Source organism: Sceloporus undulatus, chromosome 8 (genome assembly GCF_019175285.1).
Source record: "Sceloporus undulatus isolate JIND9_A2432 ecotype Alabama chromosome 8, SceUnd_v1.1, whole genome shotgun sequence".
In the NCBI taxonomy this organism is placed as follows: Eukaryota; Metazoa; Chordata; class Lepidosauria; order Squamata; family Phrynosomatidae; genus Sceloporus; species Sceloporus undulatus.
Window position 1 is genome coordinate 34,888,691 of NC_056529.1, and position 19,648 is coordinate 34,908,338.

A 19,648-nucleotide genomic window follows, 5' to 3' on the forward strand; every position below is an offset into this window, starting at 1 on the left:
ACAATCTGTTTTCAAATGTTATAATCAGAGTTCACGCTGCTGCCTCTGTAGCTCAAAAACTGCATTGAGAGCAGTTTTCCATCTAAATAACTGGAAGAAACTGGAAAGACTTGGAAACCAGCACTGTTAAAAATAATAATAATATCTAAATTATTTTCTTATAAGGCATAGGACTAGAAGGAAAACTTGAGATGAACACTAAGAGGCTGTCTGTATGAGCAATAAAACGTGCTTCTGACCCATTTTGAAACCTATCTGTTTAAAAAATGCAAGTGGGCAACACAGGAGAAATCTAGGACGAAGGTGCTGGGGCTAAACATATGTTTGCTCAGGATCAAGCTGGAAAGTGCAAACTATCACACTAATATGTGGACTGCATGCCAGTGTGGAGATGAGGGACAGGGCCAATGAACTGCTGGCACCACTGTTGCCCATAATTGTTTTTTTGCCACCCGCTTGCACATCAATTACACATGCACACAAGTGGTCAACTGCACCATCAACCTATCAAGAAAAATGATAGCCAACCACCAACAATACAATGGATTTAATCATAACATTGACAAACTGGCCAGTCCAGCAGAAGGCCATGGAGAAAGTGGGTAGAAGAGGGCATGTACATGGGCCCCCATGATTGCACTGCATTAATGTGTCATTGGGCACACTGATGTGCCATATGGGCAGTTAATCACTTGTATGACTAAGTGGCCAGTCGCATGACCTCTTGCACAGGGCACTGAATGGGCTGGCAGCTGGGAAGGATGAGGGAGGTGATTGTGGCTGTTGGTGACATGTCCATGCTCATGTGTTTGCTGTGAAAGAGAGAAAAAAATGGTGCAGCACAGTTTGTACCCAGAAATGCCCAATTTTGTCAGGTCCATCCTTGCAGATGAAGTGGGGCAATGTGGACTACCCATGGGTGTTTGGCCTCTTATGGAAGATGGCAATGCAGTCAGGGGGTTCTCCCTATGAATTGTGAAACCTCAAAAGCTGAGCCAGCTTTTCCCCTCAGTTCTCAAGTCTCAGAAGCAACCCAACTCAGATTACAGTGGGTCCTCGCCTTACGCGGGGATCCGTTCCGGATCCCTCCGCGTAAGGCGATTTCCGCCTATGCTAAAGACCCTAGGGAGCACTTTATTTTATCTTTAATTGGAAATAGGTTATTTTTGACCTCCCAAGAAAATATAATTTATCTCCTAATGGACACAGATAAATATGTGACTTGGTATGTAGTCCTATTTGCTCTTGCTGCCAAAAAGACCAGGAAGAAATACTTAGCAGAGATAGCAGTTCCTTGTAACGGGGATAATTTTAGTTAAAAGGGTTTATATATGAATCTTAATATATCCATGTTATATATGTTATATGTAACCAGCTATGTTGAATTTTTGCTATTTGGTAAATTATATTGTATATTGGTTTTATGGGAATGTTATGTGTATTGCTTTATTCTTTTGGTTTTTGCAAAGGCCATTGGTCAAAAGCAATAAAGACTGATTGATTGATTGATTGATTGAATGATTGATTACAAGTCAAATCCTACAGAAAATATTTACCAGTTCTTTTCACCCTCAAGCCTCAACTTTGCAAAAAACAAGGATTAATTACAGTTCTGCTTTTTATCATTTTTCCTTTTGTGTCCTACTTTTGAGATTGTAATCTTGAGATCAGATGCTCTCTTGTCCTTAAAAAAAACACTGCTATGTATGCCATTCCAGAAGCCATTTTGTTTCATACATCAGGGTATAAATCATATATAAAATCCAATAAAATAATATGTCACTTGGGAATTCTATCACTAACCTGTGGAATTCACTGTTACAAGATAACTATTGAGTTGGATGGCTCTGAGAAGACATTACAAACATTTGTAACCTTACCTTTTTTTCAACAGCTATAGACACAAGTGTATTCTATTCCCCAGAACCAGGAAAAGTTACTTTTTTGTACTACAAATCCCAGAATCCCCATGTTCCTATAATACCCCCTTCTGACCATGCTCAGAAGAACTAAAATCAACAGCTGGAGAACAACAATGGCAGAAGGTGACTATGCGCTACTTATTTGAGTTGCCCAGAGATATGTGGTTGTGCGTTGTGAGAAATAAAACGGGCTATTAAAAGAACATCAATTTAAAACAGCATAAAACAATATACTACATACACTCATGTATAAGTCTAGAAATTTTAGTTTAGAAATTGATCCAAAAATCAATTTTGATTGTCAGTCCATCTTCCAAAAAGGCCTTCTTGAGTTGAAACCCATGTTGGTATCTTGCTGTAGAATTTTGCTTTTATTTTCAACCGTGTTTTCAGTAATGCTTTTCCAATGGGATGATTATTAAAGGCCTTTTATTTTACTTTTCTTTCTTAAATTTTCTTGTCAATTCATTTCTAATTAAACAGATTAACTTATCAATTTCCATAAAGTCATATATAGTCAGCCCTCCGTTTTTGCAAGGGATCTGTTCTGGACCACCCCCTCAACCCCCATGAAAACAGAAACTTACAGATATTCAAGCCCCATAGGCTTGAATGGGGGTGCGTGCCTCAGGAGCACGCCCCATTTTAACCCCCTCTGTTTGTTCCTCACGAATAAGCGAGGGTCACAGATCTGAAGTCTGTGAAAACAGAGTAGCAACTGTAATTTAAGTAGCCACTCCACTGTATCTGGTTCCTTTGCTTTCCATTTCCCCCCGTTTACCATCCTTGCCACTATTATCATATAAAAGAGCATCTTCTCATGTTTTCTCTCTTTTTCAATTATTCACAAGAGGTATATTTTGGGGTCCATCTTTATATTTATATTTAATATCTTCTCAACTAAGATATTAATTTGGCATATACAGGAAAACAATGCCAAAGAATTTTTAAAATTCCAGCAGGCATAACAGTTTGTGCACAAACTAAAGACTGAAGACATGAGAGAATAGAGAGGGGTCAGTGCTTCCAGGACAGATTATGCTCATTTTTCATGGAGCACTAGTGGCACAATGCTTAAATGCCTGTACTGCAGCCATTCACAAACCACAAGGTTGTGAGTTCAATACCAGCCAGGGGCTCTAGGGCAACTCAGCCTGGCATCCTTCCTTAGGTCGCTAAAATGAGTACCCACCTTGTTGGGGGCAATTAGCTTATACTTTGTAAATGCTTAATACATCAGTAAGCAGTATAGAAATAGATTTGCTATTGTTATTTCACTAGGGGATGGTTCCTTTTTAAATCAGAATTAACATACAGTACCTACACTGACCCATGGTTAAGTCAACTCAAGTCTTTAGGGTCAATTTTTAACTAGTATTAGTATATACAGTAACTTCTATGTCAGTTGTTGATTTTTGTCCATCATTAACATTCCAAAATCTGAAACTTTCTTCTCCATTCTGCTTAGTTTTTCAGCCATTTTGACTCTTTCAACTAATTAAATTTAAATTTAACTGTCAAATATCTCACAGCAGGTCATTCCACAGTCTAGTGGTGCTATTGAAGACTTATCCCCTCCTGCAGCCCTAACCATTCGATTTAAAAGCATTACAGTGAGCTACAGAAGGTTGTAAGATTGGGTTCAACAGGGAGGGTACCTAAGTTAGACCTCTCATCACCCTGAATAGCTCATCTGGTTGTGAATTCACGGACGCAACATATGAAGAGAAGAAAACTTTCACCGCTGCATGTACTGCAATCCTATAGGAACAAAGATGTTTCCTATATATGTCTTGTCACATAAAAGAGTTTTCTGCCATCTGCGCTCTAGTCATCATCTTTCCAATTTCAATTCCCTGAGAGTCTCTGTATATTAAACTTTATTAATAACAGGTTGGAGAGGTTGTTCGGGAACAACTATGTAAATAGCCCTACTTAAATTTTCATTCCACTTACTGACCAAGGCTTTAGCAGAATTATTGGTGGTATGAGCCATAAAACCTCTACATTCTCCTACAATCTTAAAAGATCCATTAGCCTTCAAGAATGGACCATTTTAGTAGGTCCTCCACTCTGCAGGGACAGGTTGTAGCTGTGATACTAGCCCTGACCAGACAATTATCTGTCCCTGACAACTTGAACATATTAATCACCTCCATCCATAGGTCCATATGTTCCAAGCTAAAAAACTGCATTAAAGGTATGACCTACTGAATGTGTAGGTCCTGAAAACAATTGGGACAGTGCCACTTTTGTCACAGGTATTATGAACATCTCAGCTGCACCTGACAAACTGGCCTCCAATGGTATGTTGAAGTCACCCAGAAGCAAAACTCTGGACAACTCAGAGACCAGTTCTGTGAGGTTTGCCAGGCAATCTGGTAGGCAGAAAGGTGGAAGATACACTAAGAGAATCCCTAATCCATCCCTGGTTTTCAGAAGCAGGTATACACGCTTAATGTGGCTCAGCTCTCTAATAGGTAATCTGGTCAGGTTAAGATGGTATAGAGCACAGCTATCCCACCTACCCTGCCACTTTCCCTCACTTGCTTGCTAACACAGTATCCAGCTGGGAAAGCCTGAGCCCATATTGAGCCAATATCATCTCCCAACCAGGTTTCTGTGAAACATGCCAAGTAGCCTCCTGATCCTTGAGGTAATGTGTGATTTATTTTTAACAGACCTGGCATTACATAAGAGCACGCTGAGGTTTTGTGGGTAGCTTGGCTCATTCTCCACATTCCTCAGGTTGGCAAAGTGACTAGAAGGTTAGGTATCAAAAAAAGTCCAGGCTTTTTTTCTGGTTTTCTGTCAATTTCTGGGTTTATCACTCCCATTCCAGTCACCCATTATGATTGTGTTTTCATAACTGTATCCTAATAATTTGTTCATTAGGTTTTGATAAAAATCTAACTTGCTCTCCCATGATGTGAATATTCCTACTATCAGTGAATTTTGGTTCTGCTAATCTATAGTTCCATACCTACAAATATTTGTTTAATTGTAGTTTTAATATTGGGGAAGGGGTTGGGAAGGGATCAATTAGTATTTTATTGTATTTCTAATGCATTTTTACTGTTGTAACCCGCCTGGATTCCTAATGATTGGGCGGGCTATAAATAAATCTATTATTATTATTATTATTATTACAAATAATCCATTTGGATCACTGAATAATTCCTTTATCAAAAACCTTTTGTTCACATGTAACACCACTCCTTTTTAACTTTTATCACAAGCAGAGATAAATTCTTGCTCTGTCTTTGACTTCTTAAGAATTTTGAACCTTTTCTCCTAATATGTGTTCCTTGGAGTCATAGTACATTGTACTTCAATTTCTCCAAATAACTTTTTCCTGTTCCTGAGCTGCATTTAACCCCTTGACATTCCACAAAAATCCTATGAAATTTAGGAAGTTGCTGTAAGTCAACAGACAACTTGCAGACACACACACACAACAGTAATAGTAATAACCAGAGGAAGCTTTAAACTACAAGGGGGTATCGTAAAGTAATAACTTTTACCGAGAAGTAATTATGGTATATTGATGAAATTTTGTCAAGTGTCATAATTGATCCCCTAAGTGCAAGATGTTGAGAAAATCAGCTCATTGTGTCCTTTATTTTTCTGACAGGTTGTGCCAGAAGAGACTAAAGTGTAAGATGGAGAGGCTTGAGGCTTGCAGAATGATTAAGCTCCTGCATTGGAAGGGTAATAGTGCCCGGTAAATTCATGATGAGATGATGGTAGTTTATGGAAAGGATTGTCCATCTTATGACACTATAGTGAGGTAGAAAAGGAATTTCCAAACTGGTCACATGTCCCTCACAGCCGAGCCAAGACCTGGAAGACCATCACTGACGGACTATGCGGCAACAGTGAAGAAAGTAGAATGTTTAATCCTGGAAGACAGACATGCAACCATCCAAATGATCATGAATGAAACTGGTCTCAGTTATGGTAGTGTGTGGGAAATTATTCATGACAAACAGCACATGTCTAAAGTGTCTGCACACTGTGTTCCACTTTTGCTAACCCCTTTCAGAAACAAACATGATGTGACCTTTCAAGATAGATGTTGACACCGGTGGAACAGGATGAAGAGGATTTTTCTGCTCATCTGGTAACCATGGATGAATCTTGGCTCTATTACTATGATCCAGAGATGAAAACTATGAGCATTGAGTGGAAGCATGGCGATTCCCCTCCCCCCAAAAAGGCAAAGGTGCAGAAGTCATCAGGGAAGGTCATGCTCTCAGTTTTTTGGGGACTGTCATGGAGTCATTCTCACAGATTACCTTGCAAAAGGACAAAATATCACTGACACTTATTACAGCAATCTTCTGGACAAGTTGTGAGATGCTTTAAAAAAGAAACGCCGCGGTATGCTCTCCAGATGCATTTGTCTCCTAGCTGACAATGCACCAGCTCACTCATCTCAACTTGCGGCTAACAAAGCAAAGACATGTGCCTTTGAGATTTTGCAGCATCCGCCTTATTCTCCTGAACTCACACCAAGTGACTTTTTCTTGTTCCCAGAAATAAAAAATCCATTGTGGGGTCGTTGATTTGACAACACAAATGATGTCATTCATGAAGTGGAAGAGTGGTTTAAGGCGCAATCTGCAGACTTCTCCCATAATGGTATTTGGAGATTCAAGAAACGCTGGGGCAAAATATGTAAATCTGGATGGTGGCTACATAGAGAAAAGTTAACAACTACAAATCAAAACAAACTTTCTGTAAAATTAAAACTTTATGATACCTCCTTGTACCATGAAAGACCACACATAACAGGGGTAGGCAACCTTTTTGAGCCGGGGGCCGGGTTGCTGTCCCTCAGACAACTGGGGGGGAAAAAAAAAGCGATTTGGAACGCGGGATAACACCGTGTATTTTAATCGGTTTAAACTGATACGGTGTATTTTAAACCGTTGTAATGCAATGACAAACACCCCCCCTTTTTGTTCAGAACAGTTGGCATGAAAAACTGGAAATTCCTTGGACTTGCAAAATGAGACAACGAAAATCATCCACAACCGAGTTCTTTTATTTTCTGTATTAACATTCCTTGGTAATTTGCCTACTCCTTTCTTTGGATTCTAAAAATAAATTTTAAAAAAGATGCTGCGATGTTAGACATTTAAGGACTGAAGAAAAAAACTTCATTTGGATGGAATAGAATGCTATTTTGGCAGCATTCACTTCATTTGCCTCCCCTACATTGCCAGGGGTTTCAGTTGCCAAGCTTGGCAAAACCAAAACTGGGTGGCCTTAGCAAGTCACAATCTCTCAGCCTCAGGGGAAAGGCAATGACAAACCCCCTCTGAACAAATCTTGCCAAGAAAACCCATGAAGCTTTTCCTTTGTGTCCCATTAAGTTGGAAAAACATTTGAAGGCCAACAAAAACAACAAACGAAAGAAAAAACCAAAATTTCTGAAACGTATTTGTATCAAAAAATGCTGTTGCAAGACAAATGCATGAAATACTACCTTGTCTGTTGCAAAAACATTTGTTTTTAGCTTAATTAAAAATTAGAAGAGATGTTCCAAACCTCTGTCCTCCAAATGTTTTTGACTTCATCTCCCAAGATTCCCTCATCATTGCCATGCTGGCAAAGGCTCTGGTGTGAAGTCCAAAAAAACAGTTGGAGGATCAAAAAGTTGAGAAACCTCTTAATATCCACAGGTATTTAAAAGTTGAAACTTAATCAAAACAAAACAGAAAAAAAATAAAAAGCAAAATAAAAAATCATTAAAAACACCCACAGCAGCCAAAAACATTAGCAAATAATCAGTACTAAGTTTTTGTGGCTTTTTTCGGGCTCTGTGGCCTGTCTAGAAGAGTTTCTTCCTGAACGTTCGCCAGCATCTGTGGCTGGCACTTCGAGAATGCTGGCATGGAAGGTGCTGGATATATTCTCTGGAAATTCTGAAATGCTAGCCACAGATGCTGGGAAACGTCAAAAAAAAAAAAAAGAAGAAACTCTCTGACAGGCCACAAAAGCCACAAAAAAAACTAGGAGATGCCGCCATGAAAAGCCCTTCGACTCGACAAATATCCAGTACATTGTGTAAGATGAGCCTTATATAACACCATCAAATCCTGTGAAATAGAAAAAAACCTTGCTTTCTGCAAAAAAGGAGGTAGTAGGGAAAAAGAATAGTAGAGTGCCAACATATAAATTCTCTGGAGTTCCGAGCGGGGGCAAGCCAACTGAAAAATGCTCTCCTAATAACACTTATAAACAGAGAAAAGGCTTCCCCAGGGGGATCTGAGAGCATAGGTTGGTTAATAAAAAGGAAAGAATACACCGCTGATACATCAGTTGCACTCCTTCCTAGAGATGGAGGATCAGGACTGCTCTAGGATTTGAATGACCCTAGGCAAGAGAAATATTTTGGCGCCCCGTCACCTCATTAATTTTCCACCCCTTGATTTCTGTTGTTTCGATAATGTTAAAAGCTAAACATGAACATAAAACTAGTTCCATATATGAGAATTAGTCAAAAGCCAATTAAAAACCATACCATGGACCCGGGAAAGGTGGAGGGTGGCACATGTGTTTGCCATGTAAAAAAAACAAAAAAAAGAAAAGAAAAACCCCATAAAACGTGCTACTTTTAACTCACTTGCGGTTTATTTTGCAGGTAGGGATGGGTTCAAAACGGCAAAAAAAAAAAAAAAGAAGGGGGAAAAAAAAAAAAAAAAAAAAAAAAGAAATAAAAAGGTTCCTTTGTTGCTCTGAAGGCCACAATCAGCACGGTGTAATGAAAGAAGCAACATCAGGTGGCAAGTTGAATCAGAAAAAATCAAGGGTGGAAGTGACCACAAGGTCATTATACGTACAAACCCCCCCTGCCTGCAAAGGAAATGCACTATCAAAGCACTCCCGACCGATTCATCCAGCCTCAGTAAAAACTTTTCCAACAAGAAAAGTGAACAATTCAGATCAAGAGAGGAGCAAGATTACAAGGATCTGCAGGCCTTAAAACAATGCTCTGCCAATCAGAGGAACTGGGGAGGATAAGAAGCAAAAGAAGGAGAGCCCTGGAGGGAAGCAAATGCTGAAAATCAAATTGCCTCATTCATCAAACAAACAAAGAAGGAACAAGGAAGAAATGGGCATCCTCCAAAAGGTTACTAAAGTAGAGAGCTGAAAAAACACCTAATTAGACACTGTGGTCTTGAAAAGCTGCCTATAATCTCTCAGGCCACTCCTCAACATCTGGGCTTAAACAACTCTCCTTTCTGGGAACACTGCAGTAATTTTCGGGTGTTTTGCCTTGACTGAGCTACAAATTTATGATGTTTTCACTTCATCTGCTTTTGTTATCTGGAATTAACGACATTTGAAAAAACACCTCAGGACTGGACAAACATCCTTTTGTTTCCCTCAACATCCGCTTTGGAGAGTCTTGTAGAGCACCTTTGAATAACTGAAATAAAGAAAGTTAAGAGCAGCATGAGCTTTTGTAGACTTCAGGGGTGTAGAAGGGTGCCGTAAGTCAGGACGTCCAAACCAAAGACAAAAATGTAGGACAACGTTTTCAAATGAGACTTTTTTTTTTTTAACATAGGAGGGATCCCCCGCTCTTCCCAAGCCTCTTTGGAGGCGAGGCCCACCAGAAGGAAGGAGCCCGCGGGACCGCTTGCGCGGGTGCCTTCCTCTTCCTTCCCGGCCTTTAGGGGACCGAGGCCCCTTAGAGGCCGGGAAGAAAGGAAGGCCACGCGAATTGCCACGATTCGTGAACCCCGGGGCTCCTTCCCGGCTCAGGGGGACCGAGGCCCCCTCAGAGCGGGAAAGGACCCGTGGGGCGCGCTCATCGTGGCAAAAATCGCAGCGGCCTCCTTCTGTTTCCAGCCCATAAGGGGGGCCGAAAAGGACCGCGGGGCCACCCGCAATTGCGGTGATCGCGGGCGGTTTCTAACTTCTTTTTTTGGCCTCTGTGGAGGCCAAAAGGCCTCCTCAAGGCTGGAAAAAGGACGGAAGAGGCCGCAGGAGGTGGGTGGTGGCACGGCCCGCGCTCAGTGGCGCACCTCCACTCACCTCCCCGCCCCAGGCTCGCTGCCCTCCTCTTCTCTGCCTCTCCGCAGGAGCGGCAGGCAGAGGAGGAGGAGGAGGAGCAGCGGGCCCCGCAGGCCTCGGACCAAACCGGCTGCAAAAAACGGGTTTGGTTTTTTTTTGGCGCAAAACCGGGACGGGAAGGGGCCCGGTGCCGAAAAAAAAAAACCAAAAAAACGAAAAGAGGAAAAAAACCTGGTTCAGCCGGGATATGGCAACCCTAGTGTATGCATTAGAAGAAGTAGACTGAAAAAAATCTATAAAAAGCTCCGCTGCCAAACTCCTTTCTTTCAATTAAAGTCTCAAAAAAAAGCGCACAAGATCTCTCTACTCTGATTCAAACAGACTAACACAGGCTAATCTTTGAATTCAACTAATCTTACTATAACGACATGGACTGAAACTGCTCCACAAGGACTGTTAGCTTGCCACCTAATTCGTGGGGCCACATGACTGAGAAACACAAGGAACAGTGCTTGCAGTCATGCTTTCATTTTAATGTACGTATAGTGTACTTTATTTAGATATTTGAAAACAAAATGCAAATTTTCAAAACTCTGTGTTTTTATGTAGCTGTTTATCATCGAGCTCCCATGAGGATGCTAAAATAAATGTCAGTCTGCTGTATGTATCAGGAGGGGCACACCCAATTTGTCCTGTGTCCTCAAGGAAAAAACAAAAAGCCTTACATACAAAACAAAAAAAATCCTAGGCTAGACAAATTACAGTGTGTATTGATCTAAAGAGCTAATAATTCTAGTGTTGTTTTTCTCTATTACCATTCTCTTCTCTCTGGGCTTTAAAAGTTCTTCTTCTCTGTAAATCAGAAACTGCAAACATTTAAAATTATTTATGAAACGACCCCCTTAAGGGAGGGAGACAAATAAAAGTCTTTATGATCATAAAAGCAAAATTTCCTAATTAATACATAAGAAGGAAATTTTTCAACCTGTAATGGTGGCTAATGTTATTATGGAAAAACAAAATATTATGGTAAAATAGGTTAAATGACCCGATTGAATGGAATAAAAAAAAAAAAAAAAAAAAAAAAAGAAAAAAAGAAAAAAAAAAAAGAAAAAAAAAAAAGTAACGGTCAGCTGTCATTCTTGTGCCATCTCAGATGATCTGTTATCGACTGCAATTTAATCAATAAGAAAGATACTGGACTTACTATCGTATCAACAATGGGAAAATGGATGCATTTTCACTCAAACAATCCTGCCACATGACAACATCACAAATTGAAATCAACACAAACATAGGTTTTAATGAGAAGGGGCTTGAGAGCGCATCAGAGGCCCTCTCCTCAGTGCAGCATCTCCAAATGCAGATACAATACCTAGTATCTGAAAGTAGCTTCGTTTGGAGAATCCAGCTCAGTAAGAACCTTAGTGTAAAAAAGTACATGCACTGCCCCCTCACCTAGACTAAATGTTTGTAACAACAACGCTGCAAGTTCTCGTTCAAAAGTGAATTGAACTATTTAAAAAATAAAAAATGGACAGAGGAAAATTAATTCTGAATGAACCAAAAGGCTGGAAAAACATTACTCTTAATATTGGAGCATATTCAAGACAAGGAATCTTTGATTATTTTTAGCAAAAAATTGGAGGTGGAAGGAAATCAATGTCTGTAAAAAGAGAAAAGAAAGAGGCTGAAAAGGCACTGGTGTGCAGAGCCTGGAGGGGGCATATAATCAAAGGTTCCTTAAGGAAAAAGCCTCTCTTAACCGCAGGGCTCTCCCATTTCTCCTGCCTTTTACAAGGTTTGTTTTTATTTTTACTCAGTTCAAAAAAAAAAACAAAAAAAAAAAAAAGAAAAAAAAGAAAAAAATTGGAAAAGTCACAACAGTGAGCTAAAAAATCTCGGAGGACCCAGTTAACCCAGCCTTATTATGCTATAAAAAAAACTAACAGACAAAAAAGAACAGAAAGACGTTGTTCAGCAACAACTACCTTCGCTGCGTGTGGGCACCCTGTCTCTGTAGACTCTAACTCAAATAGTAAAAAAAATAGCTGAACTGGAAAATGGCTTAATTTATTTTTCTTGAGTTTTTTCCTATAATTAGGTAATTTCAAATTGGGTAATTGTGGCAAATTTCATTTAGTGCTCCTCCCACACTAACCCAGTGAAAGAGCTCTGAAACGGTGTGTTTGATTAATCCACAAAGTGAGTTCCAGTGCTTTGTTCCCTAATGACTATTGTTAAAAACTGGTGTGATGCGCAGCTAAAAAGGCAATGCATTTTTTAGGCGCATTAATAGAAAGATTAGGGTCAGATCGAGGGACGTAAAAACAGGCCACCTACGCTGGAACGGCCGCACCTGAAAATAAAATGGTCACTTTCTGGAAAAAAAAAACAAAAACAATTCAAAAAGGAGTTTAGAAAGAAACTGGAGCCATGTGTCCAAAGGAAGGTGACCAAAATGGTGAAAAAAGGAGATGATAAAAAAAAAAAACCATGTCCTATGAGGAAACGAACTTAGGGGCTGGAAATATTTTTAGCTGGAAGAAGAAGGAATAAGAGGTATATGATAGCCCTGTTTAATATTGGAGGGATGTCATAATTGAGGATTGGCGCAAAGCTGTTTTCTGCTGCTCCGAGACTAGAACACGGAACAATGGATGCAAAAGCTCCAGCAAAGAGAATCACCTCAAAACATTAGAAAAGAACCTCCTACATAAGGGTATTTAATAGTGGAACACACTTCTTTCAAATATGAAGAGAGGTATGGAAATTTCCTTCCTTGGAGGTCTTAAAAAAAGAGGCTGGTGCCATCAGTACAGGGGAGACTTTAGATTGATGGGTCCTGCATGGCAGAATGGGGTGGACTGAGGGCCTTGTGTCTCTTATATTCTGGTGATCAGGGCCCAACGTTAAAATTCAAAGATATAATCGCAAAAGAGAAACCAGTGAATGATATTAGTCTTCCTTATTGCTGAAGTTGTGTAAGCCTGATCTTCCAGGCATGCTTTCTCAGATGTATTTCCAGTGGGTTCAATAGGCTTACCCAGAAGAAAAGAAAAAAAATTAATCAACTTACGACCTATTGGCTGACATTGAAAGGCAGGGGAAATCCCATCAAGATAATCCAGCAAGTTATGCAACATTCACATTAGCCTGCGAAATCAAAATTTGTATCAGAGGAGCATTTCCTAGGAAGCTCTTGTTTGTTTGTTTTCTCAGGGATATCTAGTGAGTGCAAAATGTGCATTTTGATAACACATGCATATTTTCGCCCTCTCGACTGTTCACCCAAGGTGATATTACATAGTTTGTCTTACAGACGCGTGGGAAGTAAGCATAGATCTATATGATTTGCAGACGATTACCAAGGGCTTCAGGTTTCCAGCGGGTTAAACGGAGCATGACAAAATTAGTATTCCTGTATAAAATTAAAGGCTGCGCAAAAAAAAAAAAATGTTTGGGGTACTAGGAGTAGGCTATTGTAAAAGGATTGTGAAGGAAACAGTGCATGAAAGAACATGAAAAATATATTCTTAGCTCAAACATACTCAAGGCTCCTATTCTTTAATCCAGTTTTATTAAATTTTGTACTTGGCTCTGCCATGGAAAAATTAAGGTGGTCTAGTAGGGTAAAAAAGAAAAAAGAAAGAAAACTGACAGTCTGAAACAGTCTGCTGAACGTGCTTTACAATAGGTAAAAAGAATTATCTCTCTGTAGATTACCACGTCTTTCTGACCACCAGCAGCTCTCCGGAACTAAAGCAAATATAACATCATCCCTCTGTTGGAGGTAATTAGACAAGGGAAATTGAAGATAAGCCAATGGCAAAATCCGAAAGCAAATCATGGGGTTAAAACTTATTGCGTAAATAAGACTACCCACGCAATTTTCGGAAAAAAAAGAAAAACAATGGCAAAGCAATATTTTTGGGAATGGAAGTCAGTGAACATTCAATTCAATCAAATTCACGTAATTCGCGGAAAAACTAGCAAAAATTCACGTGAAATGCATTCTGGCACCCCACTTTCTTTTCATTCGAAATTAAAGAGAAATCCTCTGTGGAAAAACTCCTTGGTGATTGCCTTAATCCACGTCCTCTATTTCTCACAGGGGAAAAAACAGAGGGAACTTAAAAATGGGGCGAAAACCCATGGGCAACCCAACAGGACTTGAAAATCAGCAGATTTCTGTTTCGAGGGGGTAGGGGTTTGGAATGCAAACCGGAGGGCAAAACTGTAGGAATTTAAAGCCAAAAAAAAAAAAAAACAAAAACATTACATGCGCCCACTCAGAGGAACTCCCATTGAGTAACCACTAGCTGTCTCCCCAGTGAATGATAACAGGATACAGCCTTTAGCTGCAAATAAAAAAGCTGATCTCAATTAACTGAAGAATTTTTTTAAAACAAGAATGTAAGTTTTAAATACAAATATAGTAACCTAAAGTAATGCAAGCCTGCATTGGAGGGCTTCTTTTAAGGCTTGTCATGCCTTCCTGATCCCCTCATCATCACCTTTAGCTGCAAGGTCTTATTAGCAGCATCGACACTCCTATATCTGCACTGCAGAAAAAAAATCTGGATATGATAACTCTTAAACTGCCATGGCTCATGCTTGGGAAAATATACTTTGTTGGGGCACCAGAGCTCTCTAACAGAGAAGGCTCAATGTCTCCAAAAACTACACTTCCCAGAACTCCATAGCATTGAAGCAACATGGCAGTTAACTGGGTCAAACTGGAATTATTCTGACAGTGTAGAGAATAGCAGCAATCTGTAGCAAGTAAAAAAAAAAATCCCTTTCCCTAATTTTCTTCAGAGTGGGAAAAAAAGTTTCCTCTTTCAAGGTGCTGGCCAAAGGTAAGAGTATTAATACTAAACCCTAAACCCTTGGAGTAGACATTGGGTTCTCCATGCAGGAGTTGATAGAGAAACATTGATTGCCTTTCCTCCTCAAATGAGTGGAAGCTGTGCAAAACTCGTCAGGAGTGAAGTGGATATTAAAAGCGGTAAAAAAAAACAAATGCAAAAGAAAAGACAAAAGCAGGCATACTCCTATGTACTCCTATATTGTGCAACACACTGTGCACCGGAGGGAGGGCAATGGCATCGCAGGAGATAGAAAAAAATGAAAAACTGACTTTGGCAGTGGAAAAAAAAAAAAAAAAAAAAAAAAAAAAAAAAAAAAAAGCACCACACTGGGCTTGTTTTCCTGTTCTACCTCTGCACTGACATTTCGAAAACAATAAAGAGCCTCTGGGCTGCTTCCAAATGTCCTCACTTTGATGCTTTTTCCCAATAGTTTATAATATACACTTCACATGTATGTTATTTAAACATGGTTATTTTGAGTCATGCCAAACTCTATAATTGCAAGGAGAATGTTGCAGAAAGCCCCAAAGAAGAAAAGCAAGATGGGAAACATTCAAATCATTTGCTTCTGCCTGATTTCAGATATGTTCTAAAAGATCCCTAAAAAAACATCTATGGTTCCATTCCCACTTGGCAGATAAAAACGGAATTACTGTATATTGCATGAATCAATGAACTCGATTAATTTTCAGAAAGTCTAATTCGATTTTTTCCCATCGTTTACCATTAACGAAAAAAAAAAGGGACAAAAAAAATTAACTCAATTTATTTGACCTGTTTTTGTTCCATTTATTTAAAAAAATTGTGTACAAGTATTTTAAAAAGCGGAGTAAATTGCTCCCTTTCCATGTGTCCGCAAAAGCGTAATCAAAGCGCATAAGGCTTTAAGACGTCACAATGTCGCCACCTGATTCGAAAACACATTTACACGGTTTATTTTGCTTTCCCGTTCACATTTCTGTTGTTTTTTTGTGGGGGGGTGCAGCCAATGAAAAAAAATCAGCTGCATCCAAGGATCTCTAGTGTCTCCCAGACCCCTTAAAAAAAAAAAAATGAGAAAAGAGAAAAGGAAGCCTCTATTTCCTCAAAATCCCTTGGCGCCAGCCTCTTCTGTGTCTCCCCGACTCCCTTGGAAAAAGAGAGAAGAGAGAGACTCTATTTGCCCTCAATCCCTTTGTCCTTCCCCAATTGCTCCCTGGGTGTTTGGGGGGGGGGAGATTTTATATTATTTTGGGAAGAGACTCTGCAACCCAAAGCCCAGGCGGGAAATCGATCAAAAGGGGGAGGAAATATGGAAAGAAAAGTGGAAGGGGGAGCGGGCTTCATGGGGAGAGACTCTGCAATCCGAAGCCCCAGGCTTGGGAATTGGGAGAAAACGGAGGATTCAAGGGGGGGAGGAAGGCCCACGGCTTCGGTGAGAGAGAGACTCGCATCCAAGCCCAGGCTATAAGAAAAGGAAATCGATCAAAAGGGGGAGAAAGCAGCGGGCTTCAGTGGGGAGAGCTCTGCATCGAAGCCCAGGCAAAAAAACATATAATGGGAAATCGAGATCAAGGGGGAGAAGGCAGCGGGCTTCAGTGGGTGAGCACGAGAAGAGCGGATAGGAGCTCTTGCATTCGAAGCCCGGCTTGCGGGAAACGGAAAAACAAATGAATCTGGATAAAGATTCAAGGGGGGGGGAGGGGGGAAATATTGGCAAGGCCAGCGGGCTTCAGGTGAGGGAGAGACTCATGCATCCCGGAAGGCCCCCAGTTGGGAATCAAAAATCGGATCATCAAGGGGGGAGAATGGAGGTGAGAAAGGATGGATGAGAAGGCAGGGGGGCGGGGGGCTTTCTTCAGTGGGTAAAGACGACTCTGCACTCTGCCATTCTCGAATGCCAGGCTTGGGGAAGGATAACAGAAATCGGGCAAATAATTTCAAGTGGGGAGAACGGAAGACGAGGCAGGTGGCTTCAGTTGGGGGCGATAGATTCAGTGGGGAGAGGGACCCTGCATCCAAAAGGCCCAGGCTGGGAAACAAAAACTGCCTTCCCTGGGCTGGGCGTGCGATTCACGTGGGGCAGGGCATGTTCCTGCAAAGCCCATTCCAGGGCTGCTCAGGGCGGCTCCGGGCAGATGGCAAAACAAAATAGAAGGCAAAAATCAAAAAAAAATAAAAAGAAAAAAAAAGAAAAAATAAATAGTTTTAAATGTTTAATTTTTTAAAAAATGGTGTTTAAATTTCTCCTCCTCACACATGGTTATTGAATATGGGAGCAGCAGGGAAGGTGCAGGGGGGGAAGAAAGTAATTGTGTTTACTTGCCTTTGGAGCTCAAAAATTGTGCGCGGTCGCCTTACCCTGCTTTCCCAAATCACCCCCGGGAAAAAGGCTATGTGAACGGAAGGGAATTCAGAAGGGAGGAAAAGGGGAAAAGGAACAGAAAAAAAGAAAGAAGAATGGAATGGCACCAGCGATGCAGGAGAAAGAGAAGGACGAAAGAGGGTGACACCCCCGGCCACAGCCCATTTATGAATTATTGAAACACTGGCTCCTCTCCCCAGGATTTTTCCGGGAAATCCGACACCCTTTCATTCCCTTCAATTTTTGGGCCCGCAATCAGGGACCTCCGGAGCGCCCAGGAAAAATTCGCGCTTAAACCTTTTTTTTCTCAAAAAAAAAAAAAGCCCCTATTTTTTTATTTTTCATTTACAAACCGATTTTTTATCAACCTAACATTCAGATTTTTTTCAGTATAATTTCGGATTCAGATTCGAATCCAATTGGGAAAAACGATATGTGTATATATCGCTATCGGAGAGCAAGCGGGTCGATTCCAATATCTATCGAATCAGATGCGCGGAGGCTTAAATGGGATAAAATTGTGCACCAGATTCGCGTTCCTCCCTGATTCCACTTTAAACCAGGCCAAGTGGGGAATGGGGCCTAACTTGCTAGGCAAGGTAGGGCGCAGGAAAAAAGGAAAAAAACGGGAAAGAAAAAAAAAAAAAAAAAAAGTGAAACAAAAAAGGAAGGAAAAAGAAAAAAAACCGAGGAGGGGAAGACCCCACACACCAAGATGGGTTTTTTGATGGTTAGCCGCCAATCAAGACAGGAGGATTAACTGGCCTGAAACTACTTAAACATACAATAAAGGAACATAAAATGCAGGAAGGGTAAAAACTGAGAGGCAGAATTAGTGCGGAAATAGATAGTTCTTGGAGATGTTGCATCCACAGAGTCGCCCATTGAATGGGGATGAGTTAACCATCAAGAAACCAAAGCATGCTATAGCTTGCAAAAAAAACGTTATCTTAATGGTGAGAAATAAAATTTTAGAAGGAAAATCTAGCTCGCATTTTAAAAAAAGGCCAATCCACAATGGATTTACAAATAGCTTCTTATATGAGAGTCATAGTGTCTAGAGAGTGTCTGTTTAATATGAGATGGGCATCATCATTGCTTTTATTGCCGGGTTTTTAATGTTTTGTGATTTTATATTGTTATTTAATATTGAGGGTTAGTTGTTTAATTTGTTAATACGGTTTTTTTTTAATGTTGGTTTTTGTGGTGAGCTAACCTTGGGTAAACCTTTTCTCGGGAAAAAAGACAGCATAGCTATAAGAAACTTAAATTAATAAATAAATAAAATAAAATTCATAAATAAATTAAAAATATCACAAAAGCAGTGATTATGTTTATTCATTTTTTTTATGAAAAATTTTGGATTTTTTGTTTTATTTCGGCTGTTTTTAGGCTTAATTGTGGCTTATTCCCTGGATATGTGTCCTGAATAAAATAATATGTTATTTTCTTTTTTAACGTTTTTAAATTAATTTTTTATTTTTTTTAAAAATTTTAAAAGGATCAAACCAACTGATATCGCGAGCAAAAACAAAAAAATTCTGAGACCAATTAAAGGAATTAGTATTTGACAGCGGGTATATGAAAAAGTGAAAAAAATGCTCTGGTGCTGCCCCAAAGTCTAAAGTTTAATCATTTTAGAAATCATTAGAGTTGGAAAGAGAAACCACCACGGGCCATTCCCAGTCCAACCCCCTGCCATTGCAGGACCTCAATCAAAGCATCTCCAATAGATGGTCATCTAGGCCTGTGCTTAAAGCTCTCCAAGGAAGGGAGGACTCCACTACACTCCGAGGGAAGTTTGTTTTCCACTGTCAAAACAGCCCTTACTGTTATGGGAAGTTCTTCCTAATTGTTGAGCTGGTAATTTCTCTTTTCTCGTCAGGCTTGCATCCACTTGTTCTGGGTTTTCCTGGGTTTTTCTGGAGCAGCCGAAAAACAAAAAGCTTGCTCCCTCCTCAAATGTATGACATCCTTTTCAAAATATTTTATAACCGGGCTATCATAAATCACCTCTTAACCTTCTTCTTCTCCACGGCTACTACTAAACATCCCCAGCTTCACCTGACGGCAAGTTTTGGGAGACCTTTTTCCCATTTTAGGTCGGGCCCTCCTTTGGACACGCTCCAGTTTCTCAATTGCCCTTTTTGAATTTGTGGTGGCCCAGGAAAGAACCTGGACACAATATTCCAGGGTGTGGGGCCCTGCCCAGAGCAGAATACAGTGGCACTATTACTTCTCCAGGGACGGTAAAGGCCAAGGGGGCGGGGATCTGGGTGTCCGGACCCCCCTTCCATTAGACAAAAACATGAATGGGTTTGTGTGCTGCTGCGCCGCGCACCCCCCAAGGCCCCATTATAATGGTGACACTTAGTCTGACCCCCCCCTCCTCCTAAAATTTCCTGGCTACGTCCCTGACTTCTCTTGATCTAAGACACTTATACTTTTCATTGTAGCAGAGCCTAAAAATGCATTGG